Below are 20,500 nucleotides of genomic sequence, written 5' to 3'. Positions count from 1 at the left end.
CCCTGCTTCCTCTCTTTTTACCTTTTTTTTTAAAAAATTTCCCTGAGACCACATCCTTATTAAACCACTTGCACATCTTTGTCTCAGTGTCTGCTTCCAGGGAACCCTGCCTAACGCATTATCAGATTTAGAGGATTTTAGAAATAGTCATGGTAGACCATGAAAATGTCTTTATGTATTTTGAATCTTTTGCATTCAGAGATACTGCTGTCCCATTTATTGGTAACACAATCCAAATGACTACTTCAGAGAATAAATCAGCCTAATTTTATTTCTTTTGGCTTTTTAGAAACCAGATAATGCAGAGATATTTAATGTGCCAACTTTCTTATTACATATTTGAAAACACTTGTTCTATGTTTTAATGGGTCTGAATTCTTTCTTTTCTCCTCCTTGATTTCAATTAAACTACACCCAATTGTTTACCCATATGGAAGATAAATGTAAAAACTTCTCTCTAAAGGTTTGAGGTGTGACTAATAGAGGTTTTAGAAATCTTCCTGGATATTTTTTAAAGAATTGCATCTATATTAATCTGCCTCAGATGGGATCCTCCCGAATAAACATTCTGATCTGGTTGCTAGTCACCTAGCTTTACTTGGGATTAAACAATATGACAAAACAACAAATCCAAACTAATGTGGAGAAATGCTGCTTTGAGTGTATGAAAACGGAGAGCAGTTTTAATGTCTTATTAAAGTATATGTATGCTATCTTGTCAATTGCATTTAATTATAAATACCTCTTATGCGTAAGATATAGGCATTGTTTCAATTAATACTAACAATGACCCTGAAAACCAGGTGTCTATCTAAGAAAAAAAAAAATCATATGAGACTTAGGAAGATTAAATAACTTCTCATGGTTTGTAATTAGCAAACAATAGAACTCGTATTCAAATTGAAATCTTTCTACCAAGCCACACATTTCAATAAAATTAGGTGACTAGATATTACTCCATCAGCTTTAAGGGAGGATCAAAAACTATGTGTACCTGACATGTTTATTTAGTTTATAGTGTTGTTAATATGCTGTGTCACTTCAAGAAAAAGAACAGAAATTTCCCTTGCTATCTTTTTTTTTTTTAATATTTATGTATGCATACAAGAACTGGGATACAGGCCAGAAGTGCAGAGGGTGAGAGGATTCACCGAGACAAAGTGGGGAGCAGAATAGGCAGATCTACTGAACACACTGCTGAGGGGGGCAGCAGATGGGACAGGAGAGTTCTGCCACACCATGTGGGTCAACTTTCTTGAGATCAAAATCATGCTGCAGTGGCTGTGGATAGCTTCTTAGTGCTGTGCTTTAACTCCTTGCATCACCAGGGAGGTCTCCCTTTGCTATCTTTTTTAGCAATAGCTACCAATTATTTTTTCAGGTTTCTTACACCCAAGTCTCATTCAGTCTTCACGAGAATTTGGAGTTGAGTTTTGTTTTGGGCAGGCCAGGTGGACAAACACAGAAACTTTAGATAACTTGTCCAGTGCCACATGGGTAGGAAAACAAGGGATTTGAACCAAGGGACTTGTGAGCTCAGCTGCTTGTCTGAAATTTACTTAGGAAGCATGCAAAGGTGACTGCTATTTAATGGATGGAAGAGGATATGAAGGATTGAAATCATGAGTGACTAGCAGTATGTTTTCCTCATGATGCTCAAGTAGCTCTAGAAAAAGAGGAAGCAGCTTGGCTTGGTATTAAAGGACTGCTTCAGTTCCTATTCTACCATATCCACCTATTTCAGCTCCCTTCCTACTGATCACCTGTAAACAAAACCACTGTTCACCGTTTTTGGACTAGGTTGCTAAGAATTTCAGAGGGTTCATCATAGCCAGGTGTTTCTCTGCACCTGGTGTGTCTGATCTGCAGAGCAAAGGGATTCATAGACAAACACAACAGGACTCATTGTAGACCACACAATTAATCATTCTAGGTTTCTGATTTGTTTCTTGAAACTTGCTATGTTCCCGTAATGGGAAAAAGACAGCTCCATTTATCACACTGCACCTCATGCTGCTCCTTGGCACCCTCCCCCGGGTCTCCTCCCATCCTGAAACTTCAGAAACATCTGCTGTGAGACCATGGCAGGGGTTTCTTCAACATTCTGCTTTTAAGCTCTCCTAATGTGATTGAAGACTAAAAGGCCAAATCCTCTATGGAGAGGAACAATTAGTAAGTTCATTACTTATGGTGGCATTCATAGTTCTTTGCCAAAGATTACATTTGTGTGTCTGACATATCACTTGCTGTTGTCAAAATAGCATTGGCCTGGGTATCAGTTGTGCTGGATTTTTGTCTTGGTTCTACTACTCATGATTTGTCACCCAACTCAACTTTTGTTACCTTATTTAATGACCAAGCTAGACTAGATCAATGATTCTCAACTGGGGATGTACATAGAGTCATGTGTGCTGTATACATAGTGACACCTGTTATCTACATACCAACTAAATCAGAATCTTTGTAGGAGCAAGAACTCTGACCTTGATGTTCTTATTAGATTCTTTTTTAAAAAATAATGAATTTATTTAGTTTAATTTATGCATACAGGACTGGGGTACAGGCAGGCTAGAGGTGCCAGGGTGGTGAGAAGATTCACCAGAGGTAGAGTGAAGAACAGAACAGGCAGATCAATGAAATACATTGCTGAGGGAAGCAGCCGGCAAGACAGGAGAGGTCTGCTGCCCCATGTGGTCACCTTCGGGATGGGGATCTAACCCTCACTGAAGAGGCTGCTGCTCACTTGCAGTGCTGCACTTTAACCTGCTGTGCCACTGGGGAGGACCCTTATTAGATTCTAATTTGATTGGGGTTCAGAACCACTAGGCTAAATATTCTGTAAGGATTCTTGAGATTCTAAAATGTGTAGATGTGCGTATGTACATATGTATGTAATATATGTGTGCATATGTGAATATATTTTCCCCTTTAAGCTGGGAGAATTAATATCACATTTGGAAGAAAAATGTCCATTTAACTCCTCTGCCCATTTAAAATTTTTTCCCCAGTGCATACATTTATGCATTTTTATAGTTAGGGTATTAAGTCTGTATGAGATATGTGGTTTGCAACTATTTTCTCCTATTTTGTATGAACATTTTCATTTTCATTGTTTTGCTGTGAAGGAGCTTTTAGTTTGATGTAGTTCCATTTACTGGTGTTAATTTTTGTTGATTTTTCTTTTGGTGTAATCCATGAAATTGCTACCAAGACCATGGCAGGGAACTTTTTGAAGTTTTCTTTTCAGTTTTATGTTTAACTCTTTTATATACTCTCAATTATACACTTTCTATGAACTAACATAGGGCCCAATTTAATTTTTATGCATATGGTTATCCAGTTTTCACAACACCAATTTTTAGTTTGGTTTTGTTATGTTTTGTCATATTTGTTTAAGCCCAGTAAGTCTAGACGACTAACAGCCATCTCAAAGTGGTTTTTGGTGGTGGTAGTTGGGTGGGGGTGGGGGTTTGGATGCCATCTGAGAGAGATTAATATAGATGCAACTGTTTAAAAAAACATCCAGGAAAATTTCTAAAGTCTCTTTTAGTGAGGTAGAAGGAATCTTCATGTGCCTCTTACACATTGTATTATAGAAGAGACTATACTTTCTCCATTGTGTATTCTTGGCTCTCTTATAAAATATTACTTGACCTTTATTCAAAGGTCACTCCTTTTGAATAAAGCTTGGTACTGCCCTAATTCCCCTTTAGCTATGAGGAGTGCATCTGAGATTAGAAAATTTTTTACTTTGGCTGTCTTTGGTGGTGCTGCAGATTAACGCTCAGCACTTGTGAGTTAGCTGCAGCCAAATCAGTGCAAGTTTGATCCTCAGCCCTAGAGGTGACCCATATGGCATGGCAGACCTCTCCTGACCCACCTGCTGCTCCCCCAGCAGTGTACTTCATCCATCTGCCTGTTCTGCCCCCCACTCTGTCTCTGGTGAATCCTCTAACCACCCCTGTGCCTCTGGCCTGTACCCCAGTTCTGTATGCATAAGTAAATAAATCTTAAAAAAAAATCTTTTACTTAGACTAGGGCAAGTGTCTTTTGATCATGCAAACTTCATTTAAAGTGGTAGGTGGCAAATTTGGTAATCTAAACGAACACAAGATAAAACAAGTGGCAAAACTCAGGTACCTTTACTGCATCTTTTTGAGATAGTTGAAATTGAATAAATGAAGTGTTTCCCTTACTCATTTTCAGCTTAATTCAAAGGGATCAGGAAAGTAGAGTTTGCAGGTGGTCAAGTGAGGGTATTCAAGAGAAATAAAATGGACTTTGTGCTCTTCTTGAAAAGGTTCTGAATAGTATTTCTAGGTTTTGGTATTGAAAGTAGAAGGAAACTATTAGTTTGACAGATTTATCAGTCTGAGCTCTGTCAATTGTATTATGCTGTTTCCAAGAAGACAGTAGAGCTTGTGAAATTTAACATTGTCTGTCACCACTTGACATATTGGCTAAAACAAAAGCAGATTGAGGAAATGACTCACAATAGTTAATTGTTTCAAACTCAGTCTTTCCCATCTGCACAGTGTGTTGAATCTGATGACATCTAATGGGAACTTTGTGTAAAATTAATGCACTAAATTGTTTTTAAGAAGCAAGTCCCCTTTTTGCTTTTTTAGCAGCTACATGTCAGTATCTGAAATCTCCATTTTATCTCCTTCACAGCTCAGGTAACACTATAAACTATCTTGACTTAAGGGATAGGAAACGAACAGGCTGGGCATTTAGAAAAAAGGAAAAAAAAATCAGTGAATAATAACTCAAAATCTGTTTCTTCACATAAAGAATGGATTATATATTTTGGCTCTGATAAACTCAAAAGCAAAAGGAAAATTGTTCAATATTTCACAGAGAACCAAACTTAGGATGATATATGCAGAAAACATTCATCTTCTGTTATCATATGAATACACAGCACATCTGGCTTCAGAATCTATAGTGCCATTCAATAAAATTAATCATTTTTGATGGGAGACCATTAATTTACAACAGTTGTATTGAATATATAGTTCTGTGGTTTAAGTTCACTTTTGATAGATCTGAGCCTTCTCACTACATTGACTTCCCTTCTAGACCCCACTTAGAAATGCAACTTGTGATACTAACCTGGTATAAAGAGTAGCTTTATACTAACTGACTTACCTGGTATAAAGAGTAGCTTTACATTCTGGAGATGTGGATGTCAAGTAAGGACAGGGAGTGTCTTCTGTGGAGATCTACCAATGGGAATGAAGCTTAACTCTGTGGAAGTGGATTGTTATGGACAATATTTTTGCATTTGCTTATTTGTTGAAAATCTACAGTTGAGTCTACATTTCAGCTGCACCTGACACCAATATTTATAGAAGAGAAACAATTAAGATTAACTGCCCCCTACAGATAGACTTACTTGGTGCTATTCAAGATATCAATGCTGTATTTTTGGAGTTGTGCAGAACTGTAATTTTTTTTCATGGGTTGGGTACAAGGAAGGAAGGTGTTTTATTAAATGAAAGAGAAAAAGAAAAAAAAACAATCTAAAATAGATTTGGAGATTTTGAAGAGCTGTGATGGGTAAGAATCAGGATTTAAAAAAAAAGATTTTTTGACTATTTTTTTTTGATGTGATAACATTGTTTTACAACATTGTATGGGATTTAGTGGTGTAGGGTCACAGCCTTCAGATGTTTTTTAGCATGCACCACAAAGGCACCCATCCTCTTCTACACAGTCCATTGTGCCTCCTCTCCTTTGGCAGCCTCAATCCTATAATTAGATATCTAGGGTTTATTTTTGGTTTGGTTTTACCCAACCTTTTGGTTTGCTTCTCTATGTTTCACATGTAAGTGTCACAATCTGGTATTTATCTTCCTCCTGACTTATTTCACTTAGCATAATCCCCTCTAGTTACATCCGTATTGTCGCAACTGTTGCGTGTTTTATGTATATACGCATGTACATATGTGTACATAGTTACGATGTGTGTACACACACCTATGTCTACCTTCCTAAATTACTCACATGTCTTTGGGCAGTTATCTTGTTTCCATAGCTTGCCTATTGTAAATAGTGAGCACAGCGGTGGATGTGCACTGTGGAATTAGTTTTTTTGCATTCTTCAGTTAGATACCTAGGAGTGGAATTGGTATATTATATAGTAGAACCATTTTTAATATTTTAAGAAATCTCCATACTATTGTCCGTAGGGCCCAGAATAGAACATTCCCACCAACAGCGTACAGGGTTCCTTTTCTGTACATCTCACCAACATCTGTTGTTTCTGACTTTTTTGATACAGGCCATTCTCACAGGTGTGAGGTGGTATCTCGTGCAAAATATACATCTTTTCTACAACTCAACAGGGCCAACCTAAATGGGTAGCCCAAGCCCTAAGCAGACTCAAGCTCAAAGAACAGAAGACATTTCAATAAAACATTTTAAGGAAATAGCCATTCCAGGAGGAAATAAGTTCCCCATCCTTTCCACTGAGAATTCTACTGGGTATTGACACATGAGAAAATATGCTCATAGTTGGAGACAGTCTTTCACAGTCTAAGAATATATATTCCAGCTCAAGAAAGATTACTATGTGATTGTATTACATTTTTCCTTTTCCTTAAGTACTTAGAATTATAAAAGCACGTAGGTGAGGGAGTGGATGGCAGAATGTGGTGAAGATAAGACTCAGCATCCCTTTGGACTGCCCTGCTTCAGTGGCACTTGTATTTCCTGAGGGGAGAACTCAGGGTCTAGAATGCTAGCACATTCCTGCTGTTTTTGAAGAGGTCTCCGAATACATTAGTTCTGCTCCAACAGAAGAGGGCCAGCGTTCAGGGACAAACGTGCAATCCCAGCTTGGGAGACCCCTGTGACTCAGTCATTATGCCTCCACCTCATTTGAAAGGCAAAATTGTTCTCTTCTGCCACAAAAAAGACTTTATATTTCGTGGTCTCACTTTCAAATACTCACAAAGTAGAACCATACATCACATGAAGCTTAGTGAAATAATTTTGCTCATGTAGACAGATACAAACTGAATTTTTTTTTGCTATGAATTGTATTTATGAATTCTGGTTCATTTCTTCATGTGAAAGTGGCTTTCCCCCCTGGATTTATGATTTATGTTAAGCTGAGCAAGCAGTTCTCATGAAATTAAGGCCATGTATAAACAATAGATTTAGACAGCTCAATTTTGATCCTGAACTCCATTAGAATTTTCTCCCCTCTACTATTTTATTACAATTCCTGTTTTTTTTTTTGCTTCTTATAACCCACTTTTATATTGAATATCATATTGTGCAAGGGTATTCCAAATTGGTATCGTAGGTACTGATTGCCTTTTGTAAAAAGTGCTGAATTCTAGTTTGAAATATTTGTACTTGACCAAACTTTTGGAAAAGAAAGTGTTGAAAATGGTGAAACCATGATTGTGTTTCTTGTAATTTTTCTTGAGGGGATTATCAATTTTATATCTTATCCAACAGGTAGAATAGAAATAAATTCTGCATAAAATGTATAAATGAGATAGAGTTAATTAAAGAGGGGAAGAGAAAGGTTAAGAGAGGGCACTTAGGAGATGTGAGATGTGTGCTGATGTCTGTATATGCTCCAGCTCATTGGATCCTTCTAGAAGCACCGAGAAGCACTTCCCAGATCCTCTGTTCCACAAGTGTGGGCATTGAGACTCTGAAAAGCATTGCAGCTTGCCTGCACTATAGAATTCTGACCTGAATCCATATCTTCCACTTTTCAGATTCCTTACCCTCCTTCATAGTCTGCGAAGAATTGAGCTTGCCTGGGTTGTGTATTTATTGTCTTCATAAGAATCTTTCAAGGGTAATGCGACAAAAGGACACTATAACGAACAAGTGAAACAAAAGCTGGAGAGGGGAGGGTTAGGAAGGGGAAGTTCTTCTGCAGGGTTAGAAACATCTAGAAGTCAGAAAACATGTGTAGTTGGGCAAAGAATAAAGAAATGTGCAGATTCTGATAAAAAAAAAATCTAGGGCCCGAGATGGTAAAAAGTTTGAAGTCATATGTAACATGCCTTCAGGGACAAGAAATAACACCAGCTCTGGGATTTTAAGTTACCTGGCTAGAAGGACAACATGACAGAGATGTTTAGATGTGAGCTGCATCCAGAAAGAGGTATAGAAGGGCTGGCTTCCAGTGACTTGGGGAAAGACATGAATAGTGTTGGAGAAAATGAAGATGCACATATAACCCACATTTATGATACAAGGCCTTTAAGTTACATATATCTGTATTTATCTCATTGTTTCAGAGTACAAGTGAAGCAGGAGAAAAGATGGATTTTTACTAGGTGAACATCAGAATATATTTAAGAGTTCATAGTTTTCTGGCAAGAACCTTTGAAAATTCATACTCCAAGTCACCCATTATTCTATGCCAACACATTGATCCTGCCTTCATTTTATTTTTGGAGACCATAAACTTAATTGTCTCAATATGTCATGGTTTCCTTCCCAAATACTTAATGAATTTAGCTGTTTTAAAAGAAAGATGGGGGCAAGACAGGCCTAGCTCTGTGAAGGTTTGTTGATGAAAGCAGAGGAACATTTATTGGAGTGTGGGCTGTACTTTCTCTGTGTTCAGGGAAAGGGCTGGCCCTCGAGGAACAAAGAAGTACATTTAAAATAATGCCTTTAATATATTATGAACAGAGAACTTTTCCTTCGTGTATCTCTTATTGTTCCATTTCTTTTTCTTGCTCAATAAATATGAAGCAGGAAAAAAAAAACAAACATTGCTTTTATGTTTTAATTTCCCATCAGCGCTCTGTATCAGAGACAGTAATTAATGAAAATTATAGGCTACACATTTTAAAGTTTGCATTAAGTGCCTTATCCAGTTTCACCAAAGAATCTCACTTTACCTAAATCTGGGAGAGTGCTGTGTGTGTTTTATTTGTGGTATTTTTTTTTTGGGAGAGGGTTGGGAAGGGAAGAGAAAGGTGGTACCATGTGTAAACTATCTCTCTGGGAGCTATTCTCAGCCAACCTTACATAGTGGTGGATAAAATGAGGGGCTCTATGGCAAGAAATTACTTCTTCTCCTCCTGCAGGATGGTTTTAAATACAGTATTTACCTTCTAAACCACCTTAGTTACCAGACCCACTTACATTTCAAGAAGGAAATAGCCAAACAATGTAGTCTTCTAAAAGATCAAGTATTGCCAAGGTGTTTTTAAAAAATCTTGAAAATAAAATATGTTTTATAAATAAAATATTATCAACTAGCTTATGGACTATGTTCTATAATAACATGTTATTGGATTTCCTTCCAGTTTTTCCATTTTACAATTGAGCATAGCACAAAGACTTACATTGGGTTAGTTAACTAAGAAAATGAAATTCTTATCCTCACTTAGAAGTGGATACAAGAGTGTAGAACATTCTGTCTTGAAAAATTAAGTTGAAAGCATAGAATAAATTGTGATTTTCCAAACTTTCCCTAGACTAATTTAAGTCTCAAAATGTAGAAACTTCATTACGCTTTTACATAAAGTGAAATAAAATATGTTATTTGCTGAAAACTATTAAAATAAATGAAAGGATATCTATGAAAAAAATGAGTAGAGACAGGTGGAGAAAAGTGGGTCATAAAATATGCAACTGTAATTACATAGCTGTACTTTCTAGTAAGCATTCAGATAATTAATTTAAAACTATACTGATCGGTTTAATGCAGAAAAAGAAAATTAGGCATCGAGTGGCAATGGGAACAATTGAGCCAGGAGATAAGAAACTGCATCTCCTCTGGGCAATTGTTACTAAGGCTTGTCACTGTGCATGTGGTAAGCACATTAGGGTGTGGGCAGAAGTCAAGGTGAGTGACTGGAGAGAGGGGAGATAATTGCAAGTTCACAAATAATAGTATTACAAGATGATAAGCTAACTGCTACTGGCAGGCACTTCAATTTTTAGTAAGGGCCATGCCAGTGTCACCGCACAGAAAAGTAGCTAAGGTCTGGAAGATCAAGGATGTGTCAGGAGACAAGGTGAGACATACCAAGTCTCTAGGTGATCCAGCAGCTATGCTGAATGAAGTACATCATACCTGTGGGGCTTTAATTGTTGGAGGTCTACTTGTCCTGGCAGTGATCTCTGCCACCGTTATCCAAGAGGGATGTTCATCAGGATGAACTTGAGATGATGACAGTGATGCATGAATCATTGTTGACAGGCAGCATGAAAGTATTTAAATGTATATGGATAAGGAAAATCTCTCAAAACTCAGTATCCAGACAAATTATGGTATTGGCAGGGTTATTGAAGCATACCATGTTGCTAGTTCGAAAACTGAAATTTTCATATGGGGCTCACCTCTTACCTTGAGTATTAATAACCTCTCTGAACTTAGTTTTTAAGATCACATATGATTTTTGACATGAAGGGCTTTGGTGAATCAACCCTTGATAAAAATGAGATGAATGTGCTGAAAGGGAGAGTTCTAGAGAGTATGGTTCCCTCTCTGTGGGTGTAGGCTGCGCTACTGAGCAGAGGTACATGATGGTAAGTGGACTGTTAAACAGGAAGCACCAAGACTTCAGCAACTTGAGGTTTAACTAAAAGCATACATTCTTACACCAAATTTGCCACCACTTTTCCTTACTCTCATCTCCTGCAGACAAAAATGACTTATATTAATCAATTGCCTGAGGGGAGTTACTGTGACTGGTATTAAGGCTTGTTTAAATGGTGGGATTGGTTACAATCTTTCTGCATGCACTGGGTCATTTTATATAACATGTGTATATGTATACATACTATCTATTTATCTATCTATCTATATATATCTATATATATACACACACACATCCATAAATACATACATACATGCACACACATTTACATTTTCCTATTAGATAATTGTTGAGGCTGTGCCAGATCTCAAAAGCAAAGTTAATTTAGGTCAATGGGAAGAGAATTTATTTCCAGTCTATTACCATCTAATCCCTAATTAAATGGAAGAATAAGGAACTAAGTGATCCATAATATTATTTGTCTTTTGGCAAATGTTAACTCAGGGCACATAAAGGAAAGAAGAATGCTTGTATACAAATGCATAGTAGGTTTTTATGGTCTTTGGTGGCCTAGGCATGGGAATATAGGTTTTATTGAGAGAAGTTCTGAGCGTTACAATAAAGTTCTAAAGTACAAGCTGTTAGCATCTTATGGGAAGAGACAGAAAGACTGACCAGTGAGAGTTCAGCAAGCAAATCTATCCCTTTCAGAATGGAGTAAAGGCTCCCTGGCACTTTTGTTGACTCCACAGGCTTCTCCATCCCAAGTCCTGGCCTATTTCATGGCCCAGTTCCCTTTATTTTGTTATTTTCCCCCTTGATTACAAAAGATTTCCAAGATAAATAAAAAACAGGAAATTACAAAAGGAAAATAAAAATCATCTTCAACCCCTGCACTTAGAGATAATAATAGTTCGCAGGTTATTTTGTGTATGTATGTATGTGTTTGTTTAGGTATATAATGTGTTTGCGTGTACTTATGGATGCTACAAAATTGAGAAAAATTCTGTGTAGTTCTCTTTTTTGTTTTTAGCTTATAAAATAAAATGTATTTTAAGTATTTCCTTCTGCAGTGTAAACATCTTTATAACATTTTAAAAGTCTGTATAATATTCCACTATTTGGATATGTGACAACTGATTTAAATACTCCATTATTGTTTTGTATTCAAAATACCCTTGCACCTGCACTTTCTTCTTTGTAATATAATTGCTTACCTTAGTAGAAAATTGTAACCAAATATTTATGTGCACTTTTCAGTATTTTCTTAGTATAAATTTCTAGAATTGTTAGAGCACAGGTGTACATGCATTATACATATTTATCGATCTAAACTAGGGAATTATGTAAAGAATAACCTTCCTAAATTGCACTGAGCATGCTCCATGTATGGGTGGGGCACTGGAGGTTCCACAGATGGTAGATTCTGGCTGGACCTGGGTGACAGTTACTGGCTCAGAATGTGCCCTCCAATTGTAACGGATCAGGCTGCCTTGCTTTGCCTGGGCAGCTTCAGAGGACAGTTGAACATTTGTAATCATGGAGGGATGGTCAAAACCTTTTTTTTTTTAATGCTATCTTAGGCTACTAAAGTAATTTTAACTTTAAAAGTCACTAGGACCAATAAAAAGGATGCATGAGCAATGTTTTTCTTAATAGTGGTACAAACTTGTTTTGCCTAGGTCTGACAAACCTTGATTGCTCATCTCACCAGTGAACTTTCTACAGATAAAATCAAGATGGGAGAGACAATAAGGACGCAGGAATGAGTGGGGTTGTGAAGGAAGAAGCTGTTGAACTTTGAGATTGGCATTAGTTGTTGGTGAGACACACGCCCTGCAGTCTCTGTTGAGATTGATCTCTCCCACCATCCAAGTCAATGTTTTTTCACAATTACTCCACCTCTAGCCTTGCCTGGACTGGTCTCCTAAGCTGGAAATTTGGGCCAAGATTCTTCAAAACTCTCCTCTATTCTCTGATGTCTAAAATGAACCCAGGCCTATAATTTTATCCTACTTGGCACGTCTGTCAATCTTCCTCCACCTCCATTCCTACTACTTTTCTCCTTTTCCAGCCTTGAGTGTATGTCTGCAACTCTGGAATAACTTCAGGCTAGATTCTCCCCCTCCAATTTCTCCTTTACCCTTTGCAGCTCACTGTTACCCAAATACCACTTAATCTTTTCCCTCAGAGAGCCAGACATTACTGCAAATAACTTAACCTGCAGTCTGAACTTTATCAGGGCTGGGGCTTGATCGTTCTCATTGTTGTCACTCCATCTCTGTCATCTCTGTAGAAAAGTGGCTGTTACTTGAATGAATTTTAGCCTGGTCAGAACCCTCTGAAGTCTTTGAATGGGAAACTGAGGCTCAGGGAGGGAAACAGTTTGCCAGAAGCTGCAGAACCTAGTAAGTGTCAGAGTGGGTGTTCAATCTGGACAGATCTGGTTTTCATGAAGCCGCGTGAACTCAGCTGCACTGTGCTATTGTTGGAGATCTGAAACCTTCTAAGTGAAGCTTAAACTGTACTTCCTAGCACTTTTCTGCTTTGAGTGCTGTGTTATGTGCTGTCTGCTGCTGTAAGACATACACTTGAGCATGTTTGGGGGTGGAAGTCTTGGGAGTGGGGAGGGCAGTTGGATGAAGACCAAGAGAATTTTTGGAGAGGAGGTAGATAGATCTTCAGTTAGGTCTTACTCATCATTGTAACTTCATCTTTGTCATCTCTGTAGGAAAGTGGCTGTTACTTGAATTAATTTTAGCCTGGTCAGAAATTGAAATACAGGATTTTTTCAGCAGGAGATCAGGCCAGGGGACATTCTGTCATGGAAGTGAAGTCCTTGAGATAGAAATAAACTAGTAGAGCTATGAATGGTGAACAGATTGACCTATCAGTGCAGATTTCATATAGTCTTTCTTGTTGGAAACAATCTTTTAAAGTGATGGTTTCATTAGTGTCCTGGAAATCAACCCCATGATTTTATGGATAGGAGTGTTAAGCATACCAGAGAAACAGGCTGATTTCCACAGGGGGTGGCGGAGGGGAGCAGATGGAAGAAGACTCATTTTGGTGTGACATTCCTCTGCTTCAGATTTTGAATTGAACCCGACTCAGGAGACTTCTGTGGCACATCAAAGCATAGGAGCCAGACTTGTATGTTAACATGGTTTCAGATTTATGAGAACTTTTACCTTCAGATACATTTTCAATTCCAAGCTTAAGAAACCAGAAATATAAAATGGATTGGGATCAGTCTGAACATGTTGACAGAACTTCTTTTTACTGGCAAATAAAGCCCTTTGTGACCAAAAGCATATTGTTGAAAAGGACCTGGCTGATGGCAAGCTATAAAACAAGAAACCCTTAGAATCATTACTTGAAAATGATTGTCAAGTGCAAATCAATATCATAAAATTTAACAGGATCATTTCAAAGGACTAGCAAGTTATAAAAAATCGAACTTCAAAGAACAAAAAAAGGGTTATTAGAAATTTTGGTTTGACATTTGCTTTCTTAAACTTTATTCTGAATAGATTCAAGGAAAACTAACAAATATATTAGCATTAAGATATAGTACATGTGGATATACACACATAAAAAAACAAGTAATGTCAGTGGGCTGGACTTTATAGTGAATTTTTGCTTTTGTGACTACCTGGGGGATCAGGGAGGATGTTGCATGGTTGTTCCTGCCCCCTATCTGGCCCCAATGCTCCCCTTTGTGGGAGAATTACTGTACTAGGATTCCAGCTAGAGGCTGTCCAGGTATTTAGCTTGGTCTTTCTCTGAATTTCCAGCAGCCAAGTTGGGAGAAGAATGTATGTGAAGTCCTGATGCTCAGTATCAGGATGCTCAGTATCCCACCAGGAGGAGGTCTTCTGATTAGCTGTTACATCACACAAGTCACTAGTATGTCCAGAGATGCTTGGTTTTCAAGTCAGATATTGACAAAGTGTAGGGTCTATGCTAAGAAGCCTTTATTTCCCTAAGGGACCTTACTGCTGTTGGTTTAGAATTTTTAGGCCTGAGGAGGTTCTACTTGTGAAGAGAGACCAACTGCCAAGAGCTGAGATTAACGCTCCATATGATTTTGATTTTCTAAAGAAGTTGGTTTTAAGCTTTTTGGACTCATCTACATCCTCCTTGAAACCATCCTTTTCAGAACAGTGACCACATGGCTAACTTTGCATTCTTGACCCAGCCTTGGACAGGCTTTTGTGCCTTCACATGCCAATAAGTTCATGCCTGAATGACCTGGACAGCCTTGCGCATCCTCAGAGACCAGTGAGGACATGCCTTACCCTGACAGGTGGAAGGCTGTCCCAAACAGTGAAGACCCAGTGAAGACCCAGGCTGTCTTACCTTTGGATTTGGTTGTCATTTCTTTACTACTCAACAGTGTTATTCAAGTGAAGGAGATGAAATATTGTGATCTAGCATAGTGACGCTTTTCCTTCTTCCTAAAGAACTATGGCCTACACGTACCATCTGTCAAACAGTGTGCCCAGTGATGGGGGCTGCTGTTAGGGAGGTCACATTAGACACACAAAAGGGACACAAGGGTTATCACCCCCTTTCCCCCATGTGGGCCTTTAATACCTTGTTCAAGATTGAATATCCTGCACAAGCACATCTTGTACCTAGCAGGCCTTCAATAAATCATGTTTGCATATATGGATTAAAATGGTAGATGGAGTAAACTGGAGGTATTACTCTAATTATAATCTAGGCAATTTTGGGAACAATTATTATAAAGCAATTATTTTGTCCTTTAGTATTGGGAATTAAACCTGGAATGACTGTTTTCTTGACTCTGTTTAATAGCTGAACGAACTAGCTATGCATAGCAGCTGGCTTGTATTTCTTCCAGTAGCCATATCTTGAATCCTTTAGTAGCTTGCTGTCCTGTTCTCCATCTTTATGTACCTTTACTGTATGACTTACCAGAATCTTCATACAGTCTTGGCCTCTGAGAATTTGACCCTGGGCCTCAGTTCTCATAGTTGAGTGTTCACCCACTGCTGTCAGTTGACCCCGCTGGATGATGCTTGCCCAGGCTGCCAGTCTCCCATGATGCAGTGCTCTGCCCCTTGCTGGTTCTTTTTTTTTATAAGTTTATTTTTACATCATTTTGCATATTTTTTTTCCATCTCAATTGTAATTCCCGTGGGTTTCTCATCACCAAATCACCCATGTGCCATCACCATAATCCCATGCACTTCCCTCCCCAACCCCCCCCCATTTTTGATCCCATTTCCCACTCCACCCCCGCAAAATGTCTCTGGTCTATGGTTGTTCATTATTTTTGTTATTTTCTCGCCTGGTCAATTATACTCCTGCTATGAGTGAAACCATCTGGTATTTTTCTTTCTCTTTCTGGCTTATCTCACTAAGCATGATCTTTTCCAGCTCCATCCAAGTTGCTGCAAAAGACATGTGTTTCTCTTTTTTGGTTGCTGAGTAATATTCCATTGTATATATGTACCACATCTTTTTTATCCAGTCATCTACTTTTGGGCATTTGGGCTGCTACCATGTCTTTCCAATTGTAAATAAAGCAGCAATAAACATGGGGGTGCAGGTATCTTTTTGAATCAGTGTTTTTGTGTCTTTTGGGTAGATACCTAGGAGTGGGATTGCCTGGTTGTAGGGAAGCTCCATGTTTAGCAGTTTGAGGAACCTCCAAACAGTTTTCCATAGTGGTTGTACTAGTTTGCATTCCCACCACCCTTGCTGGTTCTTTTACTGCTAGTGGCCACTTTCTTCTCCTTTGGTTTTGTCTCTACCTGTTACCCATGGCTGGAAAATTCCTTCCATGGTTGCTTTGGCTTTCACATCTTGGCTTTTCTTGTCAGGCTCACCGTGCTACTGCAGCATTATTCTGCGTATTTATTCTGCATTTTTCCTGGGTTTCTCTGTATTCCTTTGGATCTCTACCAAATCCTCAAAGAGAAGTTTCTCTGCCCCCCCCTTTTTTTTTTCAAGCTGATTTTACTGTTGGATCTGGATTACTAAAAAATGCTGTTTAAAAAGACTGATCCTAAATTTGGGCAGGAGTTCCAGTTTTCAGAAGTTTAAGGTTGTAGATAGGATCGTGCCCCTCTCTGCAGGCCCCATGTCCTTTGGCATGGATGCACATGGTGTCTACTTTGTGTGAGAGAGACACACACACCCTTTTTAGTGCTTTTTGCAAAGCATGTCACTAAATAGGAAAAAAGAAGCAGGGGATAAGATAAGATTTCTTATCTTCCTAAGGAAAAGCAGTTTCTAGGAATGCATTGTGCCAAAAGCCACCTTGTGTTTGCATGGTCCTTATTGCCATGATCATGTGGCATATGCCCAGTGACTTCATTTACCAGTTTGAACTTCATAGGCCCTTGTTGTGGTACCATTAATCTGGGATGATTGTTGTTGAGTTAGCCACATTTAAAGTGGAATGTGCTTCTTTAGATGTTGGGCGTCTCTGCTATGGATGGTGGGGAGTGGTGGTCATGGGTACAGCTCTTTCTTGTGTTTCTAGGGAAGTGCAACAATGGGTTTGGTACCTGCCAGAGCGGCAGAAGAAATTAAGCACAATTTAAGTGGGAAAGACGGAATTCAAATATTATCATATTTCCATCTTCTCTGCATGGGGCTTCCCTGCACTGTGGACACGGCAGGGTCAGGCTCCTGAAGCTGAGTGCTGAATTTGGTCACATCAGTGAACCGCTCGAGGGAAGTTTGAAGATGGACACACATGGTCCAGGGAAAGAACTCAATGGGACTTAAGCAATAAAGAGTTTGGCTAGGAAGGAAAAGTATGGAAGGAAATTTATTTTGATTCAGTAGCAAGATAAAGACACATGGGTACAGTGATGGGAGGCCCAAGTGAAAAGTTTGGTGTTATAAAGAAAAGGAGACCCAGGCAGGAACTTTATGTCCTCCAGGCCGAGGTTCACTGACCCCCCCATTGGGGTTGGAGAAGTAGCGCCTGTTGGGGGACAAGGGTAAGCTTTTATAGGGTATTGCCGTTGCTATTTTTAGACTGTTTTGTAAAAGGGCAGAGTTAGTTCCCAGAATGCAAATGGCAGTAGTTTGAAGTTCTTCTTTCCTACCACCTCAGCCTTGCCTGGGCCTCGGCCTTATACCAAGGAAGCAGGTGGCTGGAGGAAAAGGATAGATCTGATATCTTAAGATTATTAGAGATCTAAAAAAGGTCCTTGAGTGTTAAACATAGTGATATTTGTTTTTTTATTGTGGTAACATGGATTTATTGTACCATATATGATTTAGGGGGTTAGGTTCATACCTCCTCAGATGCATGTTTCCACACCACACCTACCACCAAAGCACTCATAATCCTTGGCTATATTTCTACAGTATATTAAATTTCCTTGATTATATCTGTCTTTTTCAGTGTAAAAAATATTTCTGCTACTTAGTGGTTTTTGTTTTAACATTTATACTGAAACTCATGAAGAAAAAGCTCAAGGGAAAAAAGCTTTATTGTATGAGAATTTGGTTGTTATGTAAGAGAAAGTGAGGAGAATTATTTCTTCTAGGACCTAACAATTCTTTATCTCCCGCCTCTAAACTTTTTCTTTAAAGTGGGTTATGTTCTTAGCCCTCATTCTTCTCTTCCTCTTCACAGCCTACACCCTTAAAAGGGATTCTTATCAAGGACTCAAAATGTGAATATGTTTTAACCAAAGACCAACTGTCCTAGACATTGGATTTCTCATGGAAGAAAAACAAGCCTTGTCATGTGGCAAACGTCACTGATTGGGAATCTGGGTAGAAAGTGTTGGTGGATGTGGTATTTTCCAGACCTTAGTCTAGAAACATCCCAATTAAAATAACTCCTCATCTGTATTTCCTGCTCCTATTCATTCCATGCCCCCTGGAGGGACAGCAGTGTTGGTGGGGGGAGGGGGAACTGGATGAGCGGGATCAGTCAAAGTCCATGAGGAACAATGAGAAGCCTGGAGTGGTTACACCGGAAGTAAGGTACAGACCCCATCCAAAGACAGCCTTGTATTTATTACCATCACGTACAAAGGTGGGACAAGTACGTGGGAGTGTACATGCATGGGGAAGCAGTTATATAGGGGGATATAAACTAGAATGGAATGCTAGGGGTTGTTGCCTGGCGGGGGGGGGGGGGGGGTTGGGGCTCTGTTGTTCTTGCTGGTCAAAATATATCTCTATTCTCACCTAACTTTCTGCTAATCTTTTCAAATAAGTAATTTTAGCTGACCTTGCTAATGTGATCATAATATCATCTGTTTTCAGCAGATAGTGGTTCCCAGTATGCTTCTTACACCAGGACTGTTGTCCTTGATGAGAGGTCCCATGAGACCCTACACCTAACTGACAGGCAAGAACTCTGGGCACCAGAGTAATGTCCCTGAGAGAGTAGGGCTGGGCATCCCACAGTCTAGGTGTCAGACTGCTGTTACATGGATTTGTGTGCTGATACTTTGGATTTGTGAGCAAAATCCATTTCCTTCCAAGGCTGGAAGAATCAGAAGCTTCTTCTTTGGAACCCTTTCACTGAAGACTGTTTCTGTTCACAGGCCAGGTTCAAGTATGAGATATAGCTGGGCTCTTCAGGGTACAGTAGTCCTGTGATGAGCAACTTCCAATGGACATGAAATCATGAACGAATTAATTAAAACACATAAAGAACTTGATGAAGAGCCGAGCAATAAGACAGGGTCCATGTCCATAAGTGTTTAACATTTCAGATCTTGGAGACAGAAACCAGCAGCCCAATCCTCACATGGGGGCCTTAGTGATGGCGTCTCATCATGCTTGAGTCTCTTCTCATGACATTCGTTCTTTGAGCTGTTCACTCTTCTGTAGAACAGCTTCAGGCCTGAAAGATTTTCTTCTCAAACACTGAACAAATATCTGTATCCTTATAAATTCTTCCCATGGTGGGAATAAACTACTTTTCACTATCAAAGTTTCTCAGGGCTACAAGAGAATGTGGAAACCCCATTATAGAAAGGGACTCAGGAGAGCCTTAATCATGGGCTGGTCTGCCACAGAAACCTGCATTTCTGGGATTAAGTTAGGGCAGGATTCCAGCACAGGGATTCTGTGTACTAATCTGTACCTCTGCACCTATTGCAGGTGTGGTTTATTCCAAGGTTCTTAGGAAGAGTGGTTTACCTAAGAAGAGATTTGGTATAGTAAAATTTGGTTGGCTATGAGGTTTCTTAGTGTACCTATGATTGTAACCTGGACTGGGGGGAGGAAAAATACTCTTATCTTTTTCAGAAGAAGATACGTTGGTAGCCTTGTTGGGGGAGTACTCAATTCATAGGCCAATTTGGGACCTTATGTCAGGACCTTAATTCTGACCATCAATAATGAGATTCAACATTGAATTTCTAGACCTGCCTTGTTCTCTGTGCGAGATTGTAGATACTCAGAGTTTGATAAAAATAGCATGGTATTTTTAAAAAATACCTCAGGTTTTTGACCTTTTAAATACCAAATGTAATTGCACATGAATAAGTAGCCCAAGTCAGATGTCATCTACAAGAAGAAAGCATAATTTATGTCCTAGTTTGACTCTCATGCTGAATGACTGGACATTAATTGTCTTCCATTATTTTTCAACAGATGCCAAGTATTTTTGTTTCAAAGTTAGAAAATGTTTTCTAGTTTCTCCTCATAGTTCTACATGACTGATTTTTGATAGTCCAACTCACCCCTAACATAGCTGGCATTTCTGGAGAACTCATTTCTAGTTGATTTTATGTTTATGTCCTGGTCAAAGTTCACAAAGATAGTGGCATCTATTAAATTAGTGGGTTTTTGGAATTCACACACCCAGGAGCATACTCTGAAAAATGACTGAACCAGGTTAAACCTATTCCCTGGGTGCTCCTTATTGCTGGGAACAAGTGTAAGCCAACACATCTTAGTATAATTTCATCTGAGAGCTAGCTGAAAGGAACCTTTTATGAGGGACC

This window comes from Condylura cristata, unplaced genomic scaffold (genome assembly GCF_000260355.1).
Source record: "Condylura cristata isolate star-nosed mole 26May11 unplaced genomic scaffold, ConCri1.0 scaffold00006, whole genome shotgun sequence".
NCBI classification, from domain to species: domain Eukaryota; kingdom Metazoa; phylum Chordata; class Mammalia; order Eulipotyphla; family Talpidae; genus Condylura; species Condylura cristata.
Note: the sequence above shows the minus strand (reverse complement) of the source record.